Genomic DNA, 25147 nt, shown 5'->3' with positions numbered 1-25147 from the left:
GGAAGGTGATGGAGGTGACCAGGGGGTTCGATGTCGTCGGAAACAGCCCATATCGGGCTGTTTCCAACGAGGTTGTATAGTGACCGAGGGTGTTTTTGATATAATTTGGAAATAAAATGGTAAGTTTTGTAATTCTACTAATTTAGGGGTTAAAACATAATTTATTAATTTAGAGTTAAGGGCATTATGGTAATTGCACCCTCTAAACCCTAAAAATTCATAACACTGTTACTTTAAGGGTGAGAATCTGGAATAAATAGAACTAATGGTACTCACTTAGGATTTTGTCAAACCTTGGGTGGGATTATGTCGTTTACTCTTTAGTTTTTTATTATTAGTGTCAGAAGCATTAACCTGAAGTACGGTATAATACAAACTTCCTTTAAAGTTTATAAAATAATAAAATTTTCCCCNTATTCACATTACTTTTTCTACAAAAGTTTTTATTAACCCCCCTAATCTTTAATTTTATTTTATATTAGTCTCGGTTCCTGGTTCCTGGTTCTGGTTCCGGTTCTTAACTATAGGAACTTAGGAACCGGAACCGGAATCGCACAGTAACGGTTCCAAAAATTTGGAACCAAAATCTACCCATTGACGACTAGTTCTGGGTAGGAACCGGAACCAAACCTAGGGTACCTGCCGATTCTGGTTCCAACCGGTTCTTTTGAACACCCCTAGTAGGTGGGGCGGTTTTTGTTAAATTTTAAACTTTTTTTGTTGCTAGGTTGTTTTAGCTAAATCTGAAATGTATGGGGTTAAAAGGAATTATTCAAAAAATAATATAATATTAATATTTAAAAAGGAGGGCAATTTAGTAATTTATATAACATACCTGCCAATTTATTCTTCTCAACTAAACATATTAATATAACATAAAAACCAATTTATTCTAATCAACCAAACATATTTCCTTAAACATTCATAGTAATCTTCAAGGTAATTTATCTTTCCATTAATATAACATTCCCTGAACTAAACACACCCTTAAGCAATTTTGACTAGTAAGTGTTGATTTGGTATTTTACAATTACAATAATACTACTTTCCCTAAAACTTATCACATATTTCAAGTGATGTGGCATTGACTTGTATATAAAATGATGATGCATTGAATGATATGACATTGCCCATATAATTACACATGATTTGGGACATAAAATTTGAGATAAGCATTTGGAATGACTAGTATTACGATTAAAGGGTGTTTAGAAAGGAGCATTTAGTACCACGAGTTGAGGAACCGAAGCTTGCATAAAATGAAATCGGGTCTGGCTGGTAATGTTATTGGCCCAAGATAGCTCTTAGATTGGACTTGATCAAGGCCCAAACAACCGGTCTAATACCATAACAAAATCAAATGGAAATATTGTCCAAAATAGACATCACTTTTATAAATCACATATGATGACACATCATATAGATGTGAAATTTGAGATAAGTGTGAATGATATAATATAGCAATGCTTATGTGATGACATATCATTTAGAATGTAAAATCCAGAATGTAAAATTTGGGATAAGTACGTGGGATGAGTAGCATTATTCTTATAACTAAGAGGGGTTTAGAAAGTTATCGAAGGAGCATTAAATGCCTGAGTTGAGGAGCCGAAGCTTGTATAAAATGAAATCAGGTCAGGCTGGTAATGTTATTAGCCCGAGATAGCTCTTAGATTGTACCTGGTNGTCAAATCAAAGTTTGACTACTTAAACTAATTTTTCTCAAACTAAGATTACTTTAACCTTTAACTAGGTTTAGTGTTTTTGTAACTTTCAGGCTCCATTTGGTTCACAATTTTGTGTTTTTGGGAAAAGTTTTTTGAAAAAAGTTAAAAAAAAGTTGAATTGGGCGGGTATTACGATGTAGGATTTACAAATTTATAAAATACCCTCTATGTTTGTTTTTTTACAAAATACTTCCTATAATAAATCATTAAAAGTTAACAAAAACACCCCCAAACCACCCTCAAATACGAACAGCCGGCCACCACCGCGAGAGGGTGGCCGGAGTTGCCGTATCGACGCATGATCGGCTGGATCTTGCCGGTCATGCGCCGATATGACCTTTTCCAGCCAGATCCACGGTGGATCTGGCCGACAAAGGTCAGATCTACGACTAGATATGGCCGTCATCATTGACGGCCAGATCTGGCCGTATTTGCTATTCAACGACGGTCGTCGTTGATGGTCAACGACGACCGTTTGTTGACCGTCGTTATCGACTGGTTACGGCCAAAGATCTAGCCTTAGATCTGGCCTTTTCCGACTAGATCCACTGTGGATCTGGCTGGAAAAGGCTAGATCGGCGCACTACCGGCCAGATTTAGCCGGTAGTGCGCCATCTTACCAGATTCTGGCCATTTTTCGGCAGTGGTGGCCGGAATCTGGTAAATGTGGATTGTTGAGGTATTTTTGTAATTTTAAAAAAAATATTTAGTGGTATTTAATTAAATTAACAAATTTAGGGGGTTTAAAAAAAGTTAATAATATTGTGAGTTTTTGGGTATTTTACTGTTTAATTTTTTTGAGAATACTGAAAGTAGTATTACCAAAATGCAATCAAACAAGCCTCAATGATCAAATGGTTATCTTAATTAAAGAAAAATAAATTGAATATTAATAATGATTTTTCAGTTATGTGTTTTTATCTTTTTCTGGAAAGTGAGATTTGACAAGTACTCGGATAATTAATTAGAGAAGTTTAATTTATAATTATATAGGTTGGAATAATGAATTGTAGCACCATCTCCCTGTTTGTATCAAAAATTTAATTTTAAGATCGTGTCGTATTATGTCTTTTTCAAAAAAATAATAAAAAATTTTCGATAGGATTTTGGAGATAGTATTGGATAGTTGAATAAGGTGATTATTACGAGGTAAAATTTAAAAATTTTCAAAAAAACCCCATCGGTATGCTAATTTAACTAAACACCCAAATATATAAAAATTTTATAAAATGACAAAAACACCCCCACCCACCCACAATGCCTGGCAGTGGGAATTTGGCGTTATGAGACAGACCGGTCGGATCTGGCCGGACATGCGTCGATCTGACCTTTTCTCACAGATCTGTCTGGAAAAGGCCAAATCGACGACCAGATCTGACCGTCAACGGTCGCAAAAGGCTAGATCTTGCCGTCAACGACGACCATTTCTTTAGTTGGAAAAGGCCAGATTGGTGAATTATCGGCAAATTTCGGTCATTTGTAGGCCGTTGTGACAGATTCCAGCTACCACCGACGGTGGTTGCTAGAATCTGGCAACTATAGGTGGGTGGGGTGTTTTTGTTAATTTTTAAACTTTTTTCTGGGGGTATTATGAAATTAATAAACTTAAGGGGTCTAAAAGTAATTAAAAAAATGTAATAGTATTTCCTAAATATTTAAACAAACAAATATTTTGGGAATAGAATCGGATATAGGAATAGAAATATTAAACCAAACATACCACATTCCCAAGATTAATTAATAAATTTTGTGATATTATTGGTTTTAAATTTTGGTATTACATAATCAAAATTAATCACAAAATTAAAACTTTATATTATTTCTAAGATATTAATCTCAATATTTATATCTCCACTTGTGTTATTATTATCATACAAAATTAGAAACACATCTTCCTCTTCACTTTTTCCATGCAAAATAAGTAAATTTGGACAGATTTTAGTGAACCGGGTTGTGTGACCTAGATCCAACCTGAAATTTTTTTTGCGCCTTCGACCTAAATTAATAAAGTTCTATCGATTTATCTAGATATTTTTAAGAATATGTATTGTATCGTATTGTTAGAAACATAACAACTTATCAAAATATTTTAGACACATTCTCTGATATATATCATTAGTGACCTGTATCGATTATCATAAGATAATAATAACTATGGTTTGTTTCACTATTTCAAATTATTTAGTAAATTAATATTAATTTTCTCTTTTCCATTCGTCAATTTCTTCCCTCTCACTTCTCTCCTTTTATGTTTGTTTTCTCCCCCTCCTCTTTCTTTTCTCTTTTCTTCACTTCTTCCTTTATTTTTCGTTTATTTCTTCTCTTCTCTTTCTTTTTCTCTTTTATCTGCGCTTCCTTTTCTTTCCTTCGTCTCTTTCTTCTGTTCCAACTCCTCATTCTTTTTCTCTTCCTTCTCTCCTCCTCTTCTCTTCTATTTCTTCTAATCTCTCTCTTTATGGAATGTCCTGTGAACGATACGAAGCAGTTGAAGACATGGACAAACCACCAAATCCCGAATTAAAACCCTTTCCAAGAGTTCCTAATAACACCCATTATAGTCCCTCCTGAGCTGTTACTCACAGGCTTTGGCTTTACTGGAGATTCCAACCAACAGCCTGGGGAGCTGCTGCTACAGAAGAAGCTCCTGAAGTAAGTGTAGAATTCTCCTTGTTAGACACTGAATCAAATTTGAACTTGCTCTTAGTGGATTGTCCAGCAGGTAAAGATTTATCCTCAGCTGAAGCAGACAGCTGATTGTCATGACTCCACTGCTTCCACATTGTGGCATTATTTATTTTCTTCTTGCTAGCAAGAATAATGCCTTTTGAGGCAAGTTTCATTTCTTTCGACTTCTCCTTCCCTTTCTTTTCAGCGCCTATTGCTGCTGTTGCAGCACCTGAACCGCATCTGGTAATGAGGCAGGCTTCTCACTGCTGAAATGTTGCAGCAGGTGCAGAGATAACCACTTTTCTATTATTGGAACCATCCACTGCCTTAGAAGCTCAGATTCTTTACCAGACATTTTGTTGTCATTTTGATCAGTACAAGGGTAATACTGCTGCAATTGGTGGTCATAAGAATACCAACTCCACTGTTACCATCATAATAAAGACCTGCATATTGGGAAAAAAAAAATCATGGGAAATACTAAAATGCTACTTCCAAGAAATTTATTATATCTAATTATATTTCCATAAGTAAATTTAAACTTTTTCGCCTTTAAATCATAGAGATATCCTAACATCTTATAGAAATTTATAAATAGCTGCTTACTGTCTTGACTGGTACTTTTTTTTTTGGGATATTATCTTGACTGATACTTCCAATGCTCTATATGCAAAAATTACTAAGGAACTACGGTTTGTGTTAGCAGAACTCACCTTCAAATAGTTTTTAGGATCTAAATTCCCCTAATTTTTAAGCTTCAAAGATCTTAATGCATATTTAAGAACAAAAAAGTAACTCAGAAAATCTGGCTAAATATAAATATAAGTTAGTAAAGATCAAAACTAATCTGGTTATTATTTCCATGGATTATAAAAAATATGATTAGGAACAATATCACAAGAACCAAATCGATCAATAAAAATGACTAATTATTTTACACTTCTTAAGACATCTTTAAATTCCATGGTCACCAAATGCTTCAGAAACTATTAAAACCACCCCTTGTATTTAGAAAATTTAGAATTTCTAAAAAAAAAAAAAGGTTTTTTTTTTTTTTCAAATAACTTCCAAAAAAACTCTTATGGGATGAAATTTAAGAATCTCTCAGGTAGATTCAAGATAATATTCCTTAAATAATGTTTTCATATTTGGAATCTAGATATCTTTCTTAAACAATATCTTGAGTATGAAATTACATGCTCTGGAAGTTATAATTTTCAAATAGTTGTGTAGTGCCACCATCCCTTCAAGATTAAGAGAGAAGAAACCATAGGAAAATAATATTATGATGATAAATATACTTTTTGAAGATGAGTGAAATTTGACATGTAGTACTACGATAAAACACAGTTAAAACTATCATAGCTGCCAACAAAAAGTGAGGAAATGATAGTAAATACAACAAAATTAAAATAATATTCCACTTTCCCACATATCAAAAAAAAAAAAAAAAGCTTCCTTTCAATGTCAATGATAACACAAATGCAATGAGGTAGAACCAAACCGTATTTCCATCATAGTAGACCCTGAACTAGCATCATAGTAATCCAGATGATTCATCCCACCAAAGCCAGATTGTGGAGCAGAGCCATCTTTCTGGACAGAGACTTCTCCATGCTGCTCATGGCCCCAGCAGACTGTTTGTCATCTGGTTATATTCCTTTGGTGCCCTCCAACAGCGTCATACTAACAGAAGGAAAAGCAACAACAATAATTCAACCAGATTCAAAGTCAGCAGAAAACTAAAACAATTCATATTCCAACTTTGGCTTCTCTAGCTTTATTATATTTTGTAAATAAAATAAATGACCACAGAACCCCAAACTTTTTTTCTTGGTCGTATCAAGAATACCTTCACTTGTACTAAGTTTTACCTTCCAATTGTATTGGAAAAACCATTCTATCAATAATTGAATCATAATACTTAAAATTAGGCAAAATTGAAAACATATATAGATTTAGGTACAAAATTTTCAAACTCAATTTCTAAAGACTCATAGATCAATAAATTACATGGTGACATTCATCTACAGAATGATTTCCCTTAGAAGAAAGCATATAGCCACAGTTCATCCTCTTATACCACAAATCTCTAATGATCAATATTTCCATACTACAGGATTAATCATGTAGTATGGAAAAAGAAACTTAAGATATGACCAACACATGAAATACCTGCTGAGCAAATGCTGCTGCCTCAATTGCAGCAGCTGCAAGGCTACTTGACGTGAAGACCTGATGTCCTGATCCAGGACCAAGAATGCTCTTTGCATAAGCTACTCTTAATATCTGCCCATTCCTCTCAAGAGTTGTTCCATTTGTTGCTTCAAGAGCTTTGGTAGCATCCTCGACCTAAAGCAATGAGAAATACACCCTTATGTCATATGCAACAATAATCTTAAAAACAACAACACAGTAAAACTACTTTCCACTTCCTATGGTTAAAAAAAAAAATCTGATGGTATAGGGGAAAAACTTTGAATTTGAAAAACAAAGTCTACTCTTGATTGTAAATCCTACAGTTTTCTCAAAATCAACTAGTAGACTTGCATGGAGTTAGCCTATGCACAGCACTGTGATCATATTTTTATTTCGTTTATAGGGTATTAAAGAAAAAGAGAGATAAAATACAAAAGCTCCATCTGTTTTGCATAAATTTTGATGCAGATTACATTCTGTCATCCTTATCTTCTTTCTTCACAACAACGGATAAATTCTAGTGCTTGGATCATTGGTCCGAAAACTTACAACTTAATGACAAAAACAGAAAGCATTATGAGCAATAATGCAAGAAAACTTTTAAGTACATATCAAGTGCTATTTGCTAATATAGCAATATCCAAGCTATACATAGATGTCCATCCAAACAATAACTAAAATTGATCTTTCTACTTAAAGCAAAAAAAAAATTATCTAAGTATGGATTGTAATCTACAAAGTCCCCAAAACCATAATAACAACACAAACTACAACTAGCGCCAAACTGCTTGGAATTATTTTCCCCCAAGCCACTTTACACTAGCTATCATCCACACAGCATATAACATTGAGCAAATGTGTATTATCTTACATTTCCTACAGTTTTTAATAATTTATAAAAGAACACCCCACACAGATAGCATCACATGTCCTTTCTTGCTAATTTTTTTTTTTTTTTTTTTTTTTTTGGGTAAAAAAAAAAAGGAAACTAACATGTAGGTCATTTAAACACTATATTATCTATGTTTTAAAAGAGTTAAATTGACATTTATCTATAAATTCTAAAACTATATATGTATTATCTAAACTTCCAAATTTGTGCAGATTTTTCATAGTTCAAACTTGTATAAAAACCAACCTAGTTTGGAATATAAAAAACTAGCTGTAATAAAGAGAAATAATTTAACATTCAACAGCGACATTGACCAAATAAAAGTGAACATACCGAATGGAAATGCACAAATGCAAATCCCCTTGATACATGATGAACTTGTCTCTGACAAGGCGAAGATCCTGAAAGTTAAACATCAAAAATTCACTTTACATGGTAGAAGGAAACAAGAATTCAAAGAAATTAACCATCACTAATATTAACCTTAATTGGAGCATGTTTGAAATTCATAGCGAAGCATTTCCTCATCAGCATATTCGTCCAATCCACGTACAACAAAACATGAGTGGGACCTGGTTACGTATTCAAACTTATAGATAATAGCTACCTTAAAAAAAGGAAGAAGTCAACTAAAAGTAACTTTGACCAACCTGCATCTGATCCTTTCTTTCCTAAAGAAGGTAGATTTGAAAAGTCATATCTGCCGAGGAGCATCATCAGTTCTGCCTCATTGCACTGCATCGATAGGAAGAAAAACCCAAAATGTTTAAACAAATCTTAAAGAAATAAGATACAGAACAAACCTCCCTATATAGAAATTAAACCTGCCCTCCGGCTTACTAGTACATGTCTCTGAGTATGAAGGACATATGGGGCATACATAAAGGATTATCCATTCTTAGTTTTATTAAACTAAGGGAACAATATATCAAGGGGCTTTTGTTCTTTAATTTAACTTTTGAGTTGTTTTGACATTTGACTTTAATTTTACTTTTGAATTGTTTTGGCTTTATATTGTTTTGATTAGGATTAAATTTCTGATTTGTGATAAAATTATATTTCTGCTTTTTAGAATTTCAAGACTTTTAAGCCAATCAATAGGCCTTATTTTCATGTGAAAAGCAGAATTGATAACTGATTAATAAAATATTGCTTCCTATAGTATTCTATCTAGTTTCTTTTCCTAATTTTCTCTCCTTTCCTCCTCCTCTTTATCTCTCTCTTGGCTCTTTCCTCTCTTTTCTCCTCCTGTTCTCCGTCCTACATGGCAAAAGAGAGCCCAGGGTCAAATCCCATTCACAGCTAGCGTATAGGAGGCAGCCTCCTGTTTGTAGTCCATAGGACCCAGGGAATTGCCAAGGCAAAAAAAGTTAATGTTCTTAATGATTATTCTGACATATAAATTAATTTTTAAGTATTATGTTCTTAAATCATCTAAAACCAAGTTCAGATCGCAGAGGGAATTAAAAAAAAAAACACTGAAAGCAGGATGTTCGCCGAGCAAATTCACACAACCACAAATGGTGCCATCCAATCAGATGGAATTGTGATGCTTTTATGGTTACTATGGCCCGTCTCATAGTGTTTTCATGACCAAAAGTCCACCTGAACCCCCAGTTGGCTTACTACTGCAACACAACAATTGAAAATGATGATTGAGAAAAGCAAGAAAAGGAAAAAAAAAAAATGAAACTGATGGTGTATATTTTTAGTAGCAGAACAAGACATAAAAATTAGCCCAGTTTCAAGCCATTGTAAAAACCTTTTATTTTCACAATAACATAAGATCTACATAACATCAATGTACAAAAAAAGCTATCTTAAGGTAGAGATCATAACCCATAGAACACAGTCAAACAAGTACGCAAGATTAATGACAAATATATGATTGGGGTGAAAATAAAAAACCTGTACTCAAAGAAAGCTTCCTGCCATCCACAACAAGACCATCCCTCCAATCTCTCCATCATTGCTCGTGCTGCTCCCTGTTCAATACCAATACCTGTCATGACCCATTCCAAAACAGAGAACAAGAATTGACAATTTAAGCATAGCACATACCACAGAAGGAAAATCAATAAATCAAATCCCCGTGAAATTCCAGAATTTCGCTCTTGATCACGCGGACATGGCGAAGCGGTCCCCATTCAGCCTAATAATCACAATAAGAAGAAATGTTCTGATTTATAAAGAGATCAACAGAGGGATGAAAGCAAAGAGAGTAGAAAATTACAAGGATCTGGTATAAATCTTCTTCAGTTGTCTTCTGAGAGAGACCCTTCACACCACATGGGAGATGGGGCCTGCCAGAAACATTTCTAAACCTTCTGGCTAGCAAACAAATCCTGCATTATAATTATGAAATATTAAATTAAAACAATTAAACTTCAAATATACACCTGAATAGTGCTCCCGCTGACGTCTCTCTTCACGGTCCCTTCGCTTTTCAGTTCTCCATGTCGGCCATCATCATAGGTGTCCTCTCGATGACTTCGGCCATGACTTCGACCATGAGGGGATCTAGATCTAGGACGATCATCTTGCCATGAGACCTAGATCTAGATTGAGACCGATCGGGACCGCTCATGTCTTCTATGCGGACTTTGATCTCTTTCCCGACTTAAACATCTTTTATCACATTCTCGATCCGGGATTCATACCTCCTCCAGTTACCGTCCCTTCTACTGCCTCTATCATAATCGAATCATAACTGTGACGACTATAATCGTAGTCCCTCTCTCGACTGTCCTCTCTGTTCTGAGGGAAATTCGAGATCGGTAGTCATAATCATCATAACCATCACGATCACGTCCCCCCAAACCTAGGAGGCCTGTCAAATCCATGATCACGATAATGTCATACTACGACGATGCCATCACGATCGAATTCCTGAAATGAATCTATATCATGGTATGAATCAACATATGGTTTTCTCATGCCGTCTGATTCCCTTTCAAGGGAATACTCTTCTTCATAATCTCTTCTCCTTGATTGAGGCCAAGACCAACAGCAGTGCTGGCGGATAGTCCTCCCTTTGAAGGCATTTCTTGATAGACATTATCCCTTGAGTATCTTTCATCTAAACCCTCCTCTCATCGTATGAACTACCAGCTCTGCCAAAATGACATAAAATGGATGGAAGAGAAAGAATAAAATGATATTATGTACTAAAACTTCAAAAGTGAAAAAGAATAAGAATAAATAAAATAATTTTGCAATCACTTTTGGAAATAACCATTTAGTAAGTACAATAATATGTCTGTTGCAAAACCATGCAAGAAATAAATACTAAAAACATACAACATTTCCAAATTAAAAAAATTTACCGACGAGCACTAACAACCCTTTTGACCAGGATATTCAGGACTCACCGGAAGTTCGGTTCATGGACTGCACCATACCCCTCCAGAGCCTGTGGATTCAAGACAATAAGTAATGTCAGCAACAAATACAATCATGATAGGAGGTTAGGCAAATCCAGTCCATATACCTCAGTGCCCCACGGCTTTCTCTCATTTTTTCTTAAGGATGAGTGCCGAATAAAAATGGCAATCACATATGCCCTAATAATTTTCTGGTATTATCATCCCATATAGGTGATTATATAAGGGGAAACCACAATTACGCTGTTATTATCCCATCCTCGCTGAAGGCCAAGCGACCAGGATCCATTTCTTTGAAGCAAAACTGTCAGCGGTAACCCTGCTAAGGCTCTCGACGATTGCTCAGAAGTTTCAGAAGCGCAATGTTTTAAATCACTTCCTGTAATATATGCACAAACAGACACAGTTACCCATGATGAACCAGCACCAATAGTTCCCATGAATTGACCGTGCCTCTTGTTTTACAATCGGAATCCTCAAAATTCAAATCCTTTCCAGAAAGTCAGAACACCCATCTTGCAAGTCTCTTAAAACACAATAGAAGATGTTGATAGCAGTAACCATCGGCTAATATTCATGAAGATTATCCAAATGACATTGAGGTAAATTTAAAATTTGAACAATCAAAGTCTGAACTATGTGTCAATCGACATGAAATTAGTGTGAAACAGTTAACCAAACAAAGTGAACATGCGCATATGTTCTCACATAACAACCATCATTTATATTACAAAGAGGATAATGTTACTCTCATATTAAAACAGCTGTGACAAAAGTAACGAAAATTTTGTCCAATCAAACATATGATATTTTTCACTACACGGTTGATTAAACCAATCATAAAGAATTACAAATTTTGCTTCAGATTGTTATAATAGACAAGAGATACATCAATAACAATTTAAAAACAATTTCTCAAGCCAACCTATTTATGCTAAACGGTGAAACACAACCGATTCGCAGCAAAGATCGTCTGAGATTTTAATATCAATAAATGCAAAAGGAAAATGGTGATTTTGGAGCGGTTGCAATCACACAAGGAAATGAGAATTCAATAGCGTTGTTAAAAGTTCCAATTACAAAGAAAAACATAGAAGAAAATCGATAATACCATTCAATTGATTATCAAACACAACCCTAACTTGACGATTCAGATTAATAGAACATGAACGTACCAGAAAGAACTGGGTTGGATCTGAACACACGGTTCGCTACTCTTCTTCTTCCTCATGATTTGCTGTTAGGGTTTTTTAGTTTTTTTTATTTTCCTGTTCTCGCTCGGTCAGTAAACACCAAAAAATGTTGATTGCATAATCAGAACTAAGGAGGGGAAATGTTTTTTGGCCGAACGACTTATACCTACCCAAGGTTTGGTGAAACACCGATTGGTACCCAAAGGTTTCAAAACGATAAACATGTACCTTTCATTAGTGAAAAGACTAGAATACCCTTTGAGAAATATTAGTCTATTTTTTAATTACTTTAGACCTTCTAATTTATTAATTCTCAAATACCCAAGAAAAAAAGTTTAAAATGAACAAAATACCCTCACTCACCCATACTTGCCATGTTTTGGCAGCCACCGCTGGTGGTAGCCGGAATCTGTCACAACGGTCTACGCCACCACTGTAAATGGCTGACGGCAGATGGTGTGTTGCGACCGAACGACCAGACTCCGTAGATCTGACCGAAAGGCAGATCAGTGAATTACCGGTCATTTTCAGTGATGGCGTAGACCGTTATGACAGATTCCGCCACCACGGCGTGGCCGCGGTATCTGGCGAGTATGGGTGGAGGTGTTTTTGTTAATTTTTAAACTTTTTCTGGGGGTATTTGTGAAATTAATAAACTAAGGGTTTAAAAGTAATTAAAAAAATAGACTAATATTTCTTAAAGGGCATTCTAGCCTTTTCACTAATGGGAGGTACCTATTTGTTGTTTTGAAACCTTTTGGGTACCAATGTCGTTTCGCCAAACCTTGAGTAGGTGTAATCGTTTTCCCTTATATTTATATTATAAACTTTAGGCTAGCAAATGGATGTTTCAATGTGTAAAGCCAAGTTTTTTTTTTTTTTTATCATCTTTTTATTTATTTTTTTGAGTAAATGATATATTCCCATCGAAGGTTTGACGAATCCCAAGTTAGTATCATTGGTTCCATTTATTCTAGATTCACACCCTTACGTGACGGAAAAACGTTTGATGTAACGGTAAAGTGGTAAATTGGTTATTTTAGATGGGCGGCGGCACATTAGCAGACCACCAGCCTTTAACCATCCTCCGACACACATTAGCAGTCATTGTTCCCGACGTTTTTCGCTCTTTTCCAACGATTTCTTCCACCCAAAATCACCATTGTCACCACCATGTTGAACCCCCATCCTCCCCTCTAACAAACCATACCATTCACAACCCTTCATCACTCGACCGATTGCCGGCCACGCAACGAAAAACGGTCGATGAACACGAACTCCGACCGGCGAATGAAGACGAATGGTTGCTGGGACATAGGGGTTTTATAGATTTGGAGACGGTGGTTCCATTGGTGGTGTCCAATTGGATTTTCACAGCCGAATCGACCGGAATCGGTGAAAACACCGAAACCCTAAGCCTACGGTGCCGACGATTGGAGAGGCAAATGAGTTGGGAACCAGAGGGGTTTTGGACGACGGACTATGGGAAGGTGATGGAGGTGACCAGGGGTTCGATGTCGTCGAAACCGCCATATCGGGCTGTTTCCAACGAGGTTGTATAGTGACCGAGGGTGTTTTTGATATAATTTGGAAATAAAATGGTAAGTTTTGAATTCTACTAATTTAGGGGTTAAACCATAATTTATTATTTAGAGTTAAGGGCATTATGTAATTGCACCCTCTAACCCTAAAATTCATAACACGTTTACTTTAAGGGTGAGAATCTGGAATAAATAGAACTAATGGTACTCACTTAGGATTTTGTCAAACCTTGGGTGGGATTATGTCGTTTTACTCTTTAGTTTTTTATATTAGTGTCAGAAGCATTAACCTGAAGTACGGTATAATACAAACTTCCTTTAAGTTTATAAAATATAAAATTTTCCCCATCATTAATGAATTGTTATAAGCTGTTAAAATTTACATTTTAATATTTTTTATACTATGAAAAAAATTGGTATAAATTAAATATTATTGTTGGACTTCTTTTTGTTAGTAAATTTTTTTTTTTTTTTTTTTTTTTGGGTTTGTAACTATTAGGCCATTCTTCTTTTTTCCTTCGTAATACATGACATTACAAGGGCATTTGAGTCAACATAAATACCCCCATTTCAATAAACATTAATAAATATTTTTTATATGAAAAAAAGTCAAATCAAAGTTTGACTACTTAAACTAATTTGCAATTTATTCTTCTCAACTAAACATATTAATATAACATAGCAATCAATTTATTTTAACCAACCAAATATATTTCCCTAAACATTCCTAGTAATCTTCAAGATAATTTATCTTTTCATTAATATAACATTTCCCGAACTAAACACACCCTTAAGCAATTTTGGCTAGTAAGTGTTGATTTGGTATTTTACAATTACAATAATACTACTTTCCCTAAAGCTTATCACATATTTCAAATGATGTGGCATTGACTTGTATATAAAATGATAACGCATTGAATGATATGACATTGCCCAGACACAAAATTTGAGATAAGCATTTGGAATGAATAGGATTACGATTAAAGGGTGTTTAGAAAGGAGCATTTAGTACCACGAGTTGAGGAACCGAAGCTTGCATAAAATGAAATCGGGTCTGGCTGGTAATGTTATTGGCCCAAGATAGCTCTTAGATTGGACTTGATCAAGGCCCAAACAACCGGTCTAATACCATAACAAAATCAAATGGAAATATTGTCCAAAATAGACATCACTTTTATAAATCACATCATATAGATGTGAAATTTGAGATAAGTGTGAATGATATAATATAGCAATGCTTATGTGATGACATATCATTTAGAATGTAAAATCCAGAATGTAAAATTTGGGATAAGTACGTGGGATGAGTAGCATTATTCTTATAACTAAGAGGGGTTTAGAAAGTTATCGAAGGAGCATTAAATGCCTGAGTTGAGGAGCCGAAGCTTGTATAAAATGAAATCAGGTCAGGCTGGTAATGTTATTAGCCCGAGATAGCTCTTAGATTGTACCTGGTCAGGGCCCAAACTACCAGGTCTGGTACTGTAACAAATCATTTTGGTAATGGATAAATAAATTTAAAAAAAAAAACTGTTTAACATCCATGTTGGCTTACCTTGCATCGAAAAATACATCTTTACCACTTCATCAATGACTTAGTTCACAATGGCTCTTGTTAACTAACAATTTGCAGCAACAAAAACAGTTAACAGACCAATTGATATGTTTTTCTAAAATCAGTGCTGTTGGAACATTATGTTTGTCTTAATTCTCAAGTAAATAACAAGTGGCACTTGAATCATAGGACTCAATACATCCTCCTCTTCACAAGCTATGTACTAATTAATAGACTAATTTCCTTTCCTAATGAGACTCGATTATGATCAGCCATTAGAAAGTACACATTTGCTTTGCATAACTTTTAAATTTCTACAAAACGAGCGAATAAATCAGCTCACTAAAATCACAATTCAACCGAATCTTTAGCCTGTCCCTACAATTGTTCAATTATCAGCTCCATTCACATTCTTCTTACGCAGCTACTAAATCAGCTACAAATGCTACCCCTATGACATCTCACGGAACCTAGCAAGCGCCTTCTTATGAATGAGAGTTTTGTAACTATCCCCTGCCTGCACCTCAAGGCTTGGATCCAACTTCTTCTGCTGACTCCCCAGTCCCGCTCTATTGTCCATCGCCTGTGCTTGTACCGGTTCTATCATTCCACTTCCATCCTTGCCTAATCCCTATTGGTTGTAACAAGTCCCCAAAGCCAGGAAAACAAAATACCCATAATAAAATGTTAGAATTTCATAATTTCTGAGAAAAAGTGCCACCTGACCAACAGTTTGCCATTCAACTCTCAATGATCGAAGGAACACAGTATTTTCAAGTATATAAAAGTTTTAAATATAAACTGTGTTACCTAATATGCATTTAAGGGCATTTCAATTGCATGATACACTTGAAGCATATAAAATTAATGGTCTGTATCATTTAAGTGCAGAAGAGAGAGAAGATACCAAGCCTTCATGCCAACCCATGTTGCGGAGCATTCGATTTCCCACATTGTTCTCATCTATTGCTTTGTCAGCTGTAATCACCTCATAACTGTGCACGTTCTCTGCAGTAACCCCACGTCCTCCAACACCAGGGGGGAAAGGCATTGGATCCAAAGAACCCTTTTTGAGAGCAAAATCTCGATCTTGAAGTCAACAATGGTAGAGACAATTTCTCACAAGTCAATAGACATATCGAGAGATAAAGCAAAAACTCTGGACCCATCAACTTGGATAACTAAAACGGTTATGAAAAACCATCATGTGACAGACTTTCAGATATAATTACCAAGACAGTGTAAAAGTTACCAACATAATGGTGCCAAACATAAAATGAGCTTTTAACACAGGATCTAGGGGCATGCCACTCATAAACAATATTTAGCGAAGCTTACTTGGATCTCCAAACCCAGCATCAGGCAGATCATCTCCAATAGAAGATGAACCATACAAGCTCCTCCTTTCAGCTGCACGATCTCTATAAGTAGTCTGAGGTAGCTCCTTCTGAGAAGAAGCAGGCATTTCAGAAAACCTTCTCCTGCCACTCCCAGAAGCCACGGGTGGAGTATAAGAACCCAATGCTGATGCATCTGTTCTAAAGGGAGTCACAACTGCATGCATATCAGAACTTGTTGAAGGAGGTCCTGTGAACGATACAGAAGCAGTTGAAGACATGGACAAACCACCAAATGATCCCGAATTAAAACCCCTTCCAGAGTTCCTAATAACACCCATTATAGTCCCTCCTGAGCTGTTACTCACAGGCTTTGGCTTTACTGGAGATTCCAAACCAACAGCCTGCGGAGCTGCTGCTACAGAAGAAGCTCCTGAAGTAAGGGTAGAATTCTCCTTGTAAGACACTGAATCAGATTTGAACTTGCTCTTAGTGGATTGTCCAGCAGGTAAAGATTTATCCTCAGCTGAAGCAGACAGCTGATTGTCATGACTCCACTGCTTCCACATTGTGGCATTATTTATTTTCTTCTTGTTAGCAAGAATAATGCTCTTTGAGGCAAGTTTCATTTCTTTCGACTTCTCCTTCCCTTTCTTTTCAGCGGCTATTGCTGCTGTTGCAGCAGCCTGAACCGCATCTGGTAATGAGGCAGGCTTCTCAACTGCTGAAATGGTTGCAGCAGGTGCAGAGATAACCACTTTTCTATTATTGGAACCATCCACTGCCTTAGAAGGCTCAGATTCTTTACCAGACATTTTGTTGTCATTTTGATCAGTACAAGGAGTATACTGCTGCAATTGGTGGTCATAAGAATACCAAACTCCACTGTTACCATCATAATAAAGACCTGCATATTGGGAAAAAAAAAATATGGGAAAATACCAAAAAGCTACTTCCAAGAAATTTATATATCTAATTATATTTCCATAATGTAAATTTAAACTTTTTCGCCTTTAAATCATAGAGATATCCTAACATTCTTATAAAGAAATTTATAAATAGCTGCTTACTGTCTTGACTGGTACTTTTTTTTTTGGGTAATTATCTTGACTGATACTTCCAATGCTCTATATGCAAAAATTACTTAAGGAACTACTGTTTAGTGTTAGCAGAACTCACCTTCAAATAGTTTTTAGGATCTAAATTCCCCTAAAATGTTTTAAGCTTCAAAGATCTTAATGCATATTTAAGAACAATAAAAAAGTAACTCAGAAAATCTGGCTAAATATAAATATAAGTTAGTAAAGATCAAAACTAATCTGGTTATTATTATCCATGGATTATAAAAAATTATGATTAGGAACAATATCACAAGAACCAAATCGATCAATAAAAATGACTAATTATTTTACACTTTCTTAAGACATCTTTAAATTCCATGGTCACCAAATGCTTCAGAAACTATTAAAACCACCCCTTGTATTTAGGAAAATTTAGAATTTCCAAAAAAAAAGAAAAAAAAAAAAAAGGTTTTTTTTCAAATAACTTCCAAAAAAAACTCTTATGGGAATGAAATTTAAGAATCTCTCAGGTAGATTCAAGATAATATTCCTTAAATAATGTATTTCATATTTGGAAATCTAGATATCTTTCTTAAAACAATATTCTTGAGTATGAAATTACATGCTCTGGAAGTTATAATTTTCAAATAGTTGTGTAGTGCCACTCATACCTTCAAGATTAAGAGGAGAAGAAAACCATAAGGGAAAATAATATTATGATGATAAAATTTACTTTTTGAAGATGAGTGACATTTGACATGTAGTACTACGATAAAAACAAGTTAAACTATCATAGAGACCAAACAAAAGTGAGGAAATGATAGTAAATAACAAAAAATTAAAATAATATTCCACTTTCCCAATATCAAAAAAAAAAAAAAGCTTCCCTTTCAATGTCAATGATAACACAAAATGCAATGAGGTAGAACCAAAACTGTATTTCCATCATAGTAGAACCCTGAACTAGCATCATAGTAAATCCAGATGATTCATCCACACAAAGCCAGATTGTGGAGCAGAGCCATCTTTTGGACAGAGACTTCTACTGCTGCTCATGGCCCCAGCAGACTGTTTGTCATCTGGATTATATCCTTTGGTGCCCATCCAACAGCGTCATACTAACAGAAGGAAAAGAACAACAATATATTCAACCAGATTCAAAGTCAGCAGAAAACTAAAACAATTCATATTCCAACTTGGCTTCTCTAGCTTTATATACTTTTGTAAAAAAATAATGACCATCAAGAACCCCGAAACTTTTTTTTGTTCAGGTACAAAGAATACCTTCACTTGTACTAAGTATTACCTTCTCCAATTGTATTGGAAAAACCATTCTAATCAATAATTGAATCAATACTTGAAATTAGAGCAAAATTGAAAACATATATAGATTTAGGTACAAAAATTTTCAAACTCATTCTAAAAGACAATCATAGATCAATAAATTACATGGTGACATCATCTACATAATGACTCCCTTAGAAGAAAGCATATAGCAACAACATGAAATACCTGCTGAGCAAAATGCTGCTGCCTCAATTGCAGCAGCTGCAAGGCTACTTGACTGTGAAGACCCTGATGTCCCTGATCCAGGACCAAGAATGCTCTTTGCATAAGCTACTCTTATATCTGCCCATTCCTCTCAAGAGTTGTTCCATTTGTTGCTTCAAGAGCTTTGGTAGCATCCTCGACCTAAAAGCAATGAGAAATACACCCTAGTCTTAGCAACAATATCTAAAAGCAACAAAACAGTAAAACATACTTTTCCACTTCCCATGGTTTAAAAAAAAAAAAAAAAAATCTGATGGATAAGGGGAAAAACATTGAATTTGAAAAAACAAGTCCTAGCTCTTGATTGTAAATCCTACAGTTTCCTCAAAATCAAATAGTAGACTTGCATGGAGTTAGCCTATGCCACAGCACTGTGATCATATTTTTCGTTTATGGGATTTAAGAAAAAGAGAGTTAAAAATACAAAAGCTCCATCTGTTTTGCATAAATTTGATGAGAGATTACATTCTGTCATCCTTATCTTCTTTCTTCACAAGAACGAGATAAATTCTAGTGCTTGGATCATTGGTCTGAGGACTTACAACATTAATGACAAAAACAGAAAGCCTTATGAGCAATAATGCAAGAAACTTTAAGTAAACATATCAAAGTGCTATTTGCTAATATAGCAATATCTGAAGCTTACACAGATGTCCCCAAACAATAACTAAAAATTGATTTATCTACTTAAAGCAAAAAAAAAAAATTATCTAAGTATGGATTATCTACGAAAGTCCCAAAACATATAACAACACAAACTACAACTAGCGCCAAACTGCTTGGAATTATATTTTCCTCCAAGCCATTACACTGATATCATCCACCACGCATATAGCATTGAGCAAATGGGTATCTTAAAATTCCTACTGTTTTTAATAATTATAAAGAACAACCCACACAGATAGCATCACATCTCCTTTCTGCTAATTTTTTTTTTTTTTTTTTTTTTGGTTAAAAAAAAAAAAAGGAAACTAACATGTGAGGTCATTAAGCAAAATATATTATCTATGTTTTAAAAGAGTTATAATTGACATTTATCTTAAATTCAAACATTATAATGTATATCTAAACTTCCAAATTTGTGCAGATTTTTCATAGTTCAAACTTGTATAAAAACCAACCTAGCTTGGAATATAAAAAACTAGCTGTAATAAAAGAGAAATAATTTACATTCAACAGGGAATTGACCAAATAAAAGTGAACACCGAATGGAAATGCACAAATGCAAATCCCTTGATACATGAGTGAAGTCTCTGACAAGGCGAAGATCCTGAAAGTTAACAAATCAAAAATCACTTTACATGGTAGAAGGAAACAAGAATTCAAAGAAATCAACCATCACATAATATAACCTTAATTGGAGCATGTTTTGAGAATCATAGCGAAGCATTTCCTCATCAGCATATTCGTCCAATCCACGTACAACAAGAACATGAGTGGGACCTGGTTACATATTCAAACTTATAGAATAGCTACACTAAAAAAAGGAAGAAGTCAACTAAAGTAACTTTGACCAACCTGCATCTGATCCTTTCTTTCCTAAAGAAGGTAGATTTGAAAAAGTCATATCTGCCGGGGGAGCATATCAGATCTTGCCTCATTGCACTGATCGATAGGGAGAAAAAACCCAAAATGTTTAACAAATCTTAAAGAAATAAGATACAGAACAAACCTCCCTTATAGAAATTAAACCTGCCTCCGGCTTAACTAGTACAAGTCTCTCAGTAATGAAGGACATATAGGCATAATAAAAGGATTATCATTCTTAGTTATTAAACTAAGGGAACAATAATCAAGGGGTTTTGTTCTTTAATTTAACTTTTGAGTTGTTTTCAACATTTTGGACTTTAATTTTACTTTTGAATTGGTTGGACTATATGTTTTGATAGGATTAAATTCTGATTTGTGATAAAAATTATTCTGCTTTTTAGAATTTCAAGACTTTTAAGCCAATCAATGGCCTTATGTTCATGTGAAAAGCAGAATTTGATAACTGATTAATAAAATATTGCTTCCTATAGTTTCTATCTAGTTTCTTTTCCTAATTTTCTCTCCTTTCCTCCCTCTTTTATCTCCTCTTGCTCTTTCCTCTCTTCTTCCTCCTGTCTCCACACTACATGGCAAAAAGAGCCAGGTCAAATCCCATTCACAGCTAGCGTATAGAGGTGGCAGCCTCCTGTTTGTAGTCCATAGGACCAGGGAATTGCCAAGGAACAAAAAAGTTAAGTTTCTTAATGATTATTCTGACATATAAAATTAATTTTTAAGTATTAGTTCTTAAATATCTAAAACCAAGTTCAGATCGGCAGAGGGAATTAAAAAAATAAAATAAATAAAAAAAACAACCTGAAAGCAGGATGTTCGCCGAGCAAAATTCACACACCACAAATGGTGCACATCCAATCAGATGGAATTGTGATGCTTTATGGTTACTATGGCCGTTCTCATAGTGTTTTCATGACCAAAGGTCCACCTGAACCCCCAGTTGGCTTACTGCAACACAACAATTGAAATGATGATTGAGAAAAGCAAGAAAAGGAAAAAAAAAAAAAAAAAAAAATGAAACTGATGGTGTATAATTTTAGTAGCAGAACAAGACATAAAAATTAGCCCAGTTTCAAGCCATTGTATAAATAGCCTTTTATTGTCAACAATAACATAAGATTTACATAACATCATGTACAAAAAAAGCTATCTTAAGGTAGAGATCATAACCATAGAACACAGTCAAAAACAAGTACGCAAGATTAATGACAATATGAATGATTGGGGTGAAAATAAAAAACCTGTACTCAAAGAAAAGCTTCCTGCCATCACAACAAGACCATCCTCTCCAATCCTATCCATCATTGCTCGTGCTGCTCCTGTTCAATACCAATGCCTGTCATGTACTCCATTCCAAAACAGAGAACAAGAATTGACAATTTAAGCATAAGACATACCACAGAAGGAAAATCAATAAATGCAAATCCACGTGAAATTCCAGAATTTCGCTCTTTGATCACCGCGGACATGGGCGAAGCGGTCCCCATTCAGCCTAATAATCACAATAAGAAGAAATGTCTGATTTTAAAGAGATACAACAGAGGGATGAAGAAAGAAGAGAGTAGAAAATTACAAGGATTGGTATAAAATCTTCTTCAGTTGTCTTATGAGAGAGACCCTCAACCACAGTGGGAGACGGGGCCTGCAAGAAAACATATTTCTAAACCTCGGCTAGCAACAAATCCTGCATTATATTATGAAATATTAAATTTAAAACAATTAAATTAAAATATAACCACTGATAGTGCTCCCTGACGGTCTCTCTTCACGGTCCCTTCGCTTTTCAGTTCTCTAGTCGGCCATCATCATAGCTGTCCTCTCGATGACTTCGGGCATGGCTTCGACCATGAGGGGATCTAGATCTAGGGACGTCATCATGGCCATGAGACCTAGATCTAGATTGAGACCGGGATCGGGACCGCTCATGTCTTCTATGCGGACTTTGATCTCTTTCCCGACTCTAAACCTCTTTATCACATTCTCGATCACGGGATTCATACCTTCCAGTACTGTCCTTCTACTGCCTCTATCATATCAGAATCATAACTGTGACGACTATAATCGTGTCCCTCTCCGACTGTCCTCTCTGTTCTGATGGGAAATTCGAGATCGGTAGTATATCATCATAACCATCAGACACGTCCCCAAACTAGGAGGCCTGTCAAACCATGATCACGATAATTGTCAATACTACGATAGCCATCACGATCGAATTCCTGAAATGAATCTATATCATGGTTGAATCAACATATGGTTTCTCATGCCGTCTGGATTCCCTTTCAAGGGGATACTCTTCTTCATAATCTCTTCTCCTGATGAGGCCAAAGACCAACAGCAGGTGCTGGCGGATAGTCCTCCCTTTGGAAGGAATTCTTGGATAAAAATTATCCTTGAGTATCTCATATAAAAACCTCTTCATCGTATGAACTACCAGCTCTGCCAAAATGACATAAAATGGGATGGAAAGAAAAGATAAAAGTGATATATGTACAAACTTCAAAGTAGGAAAAAAGAATAAAAAGATATAAATATAAAATAAATTTGCAATCATATTTTGGAAATACCCATTTAGTAAGTATCATAAATATGTCTTGTTGCAAAACCATTCAAGAAATAAATACTAATAAACATACAACATTTCCAAATTAAAAAAATTTACCGACAAGCACCAAAACAACCCTTTTGACCATGATATTCAGGACTCACCGGAAGTTCGGTCATGGACGCACCATACCCCTCCAGAGCCTGTGGATTCAAGACAATAAGTAATGTCAGCAACAAATACAATCATGATAGGAGGTTAGGCAAATCAGTCCATATCTCACTGCCCACGGCTTTTCTCTCTTTTTTCCTTAAGGATGAGATGCCGAATATAAAAATGGACAATCACATATGCCCTAATAATTTTCTGGTATTATCATCCATATAGGTGATTATAAGGAGGAGGAAACCACAATTACGCTTTATTATCCATCCTCGCTGAAGGCCATAGCGACCAGGATCCATTTCTTTGAAGCAAAACTGTCAGCGGTAACCCCTGCAAGGCTCTCGACGATTGCTCAGAAGTTTCAGAAGCGCAATGTTTTAAACACTTCTGTAATATATGCACAAACAGACACAGTTAGACATGATGAACCAAGCACCAATAGTTCCCATGAATTGACCTTGGCTTGTTTTACAATCGGAATCCCAAAATCAAATCCTTTCCAGAAAGTCAGAACACCCATCTTGCAAGTCTCTTAAAACAATAGAAGATCTGATAGCAGTAACCATCGGCTAATATTCATGAAGGTTATCCAAAGACATTGAGGTAAATTTAAAATTTGAACAATCAAAACTGAAATAATGTCAATCGGACATGAAATTAGTGTGAAACAGTTAACCAAACAAGTGAACATGCACATATGTTTCTCACATAACAACCATCATTATATCACAAAGAGGATAAATATTACTCTCATATTCAAACAGCTGTGACAAAACAAGTAACGAAAATTTGTCCAATCAAACATATGATATTTTCGCTACACGAGTTGATTAAACCAATCATAAAGAATTACAATATTTGCTTCAGATTGTTATAATAAGACGAGATACATCAATAACAATTTAAAAACAATTTCTAAGCCAACCATATTTTAATGCTAAACGGTTGAAACAACCTATTCGCAGCAAAGATTGTCTGAGATTTTAATATCAATAAATGCAAAGGAAAATGGTGATTTTGGAGCAGGTTGCAATCACACAAGGAAATGAGAATTCAAATAGCGTTGTTAAAAAGTTCCAATTACAAAGAAAAACAAGAGAAGAAAATCGATAATACATTCAATGATTATCAAACACAACCCTAACTTGACGATCAGATTAATAGGAACATGAACGTACAGAAAGAACTGGGTTGGATCTGAACACACGGTCGTACTCTTCTTCTTCCTCAGTGATTTGTGTTAGGGTTTTTTAGTTTTATTTTTCCTGTTTTCCCTCGGTCAGTAAACCCAAAAAATGTTTGATTGCATAATCAGAAAAAAGGAGGGGAAATATATTATAATTACATTATAAACTTGGGCTAGCAAATGGACGTTTTCAATGCGTAAAGCCAAGTTTTTTTTTTTTTATCATCTTTTATTTATTTTTTTATTATTAGTGTCAAAAGCATTAACCTGTATACAAACTCTTTAAAGTTTATAAAATAATAAATTTTCTCTATCATTAATGAATTGTTAATAAGCTGTTAAAATTTACATTTTAGTATTTTATACTATGAAAAAAATTGGTATAAATTAATAATATATTGTGACTTCTTTTGTAGTAAATTATTATTTTATTATTTTTTGGTTTTATAACTATTAAGCTATTTCTTACTTTTCCTTCGAAATACATGACATTACAAGGGCATTTGAGTCAACATAAATACACACATTTCAATAAACATAAAGTTTGACTACTTAACTAATTTTTCTAAACTAAGATTACTTTAACCTTTAACTAGGTAAGTG

General features: G+C 34.9%; 2 pseudogenes; both read right to left on the bottom strand.

Moving 5' to 3' along the window:
- Positions 1-4244: 4244 nt before the first annotated feature.
- LOC116121136 lies at positions 4245-11157 on the bottom strand (annotated as a pseudogene).
- A 4368-nt stretch (positions 11158-15525) lies between these two features.
- LOC116121135 lies at positions 15526-23878 on the bottom strand (annotated as a pseudogene).
- Positions 23879-25147: the final 1269 nt, after the last annotated feature.

This window comes from Pistacia vera, unplaced genomic scaffold (assembly GCF_008641045.1).
Source record: "Pistacia vera cultivar Batoury unplaced genomic scaffold, PisVer_v2 Contig968, whole genome shotgun sequence".
NCBI lineage: Eukaryota > Viridiplantae > Streptophyta > Magnoliopsida > Sapindales > Anacardiaceae > Pistacia > Pistacia vera.
The sequence above is the reverse complement of the archived record's forward strand: the minus strand, read 5'-3'. Positions and strand labels throughout refer to the sequence as shown.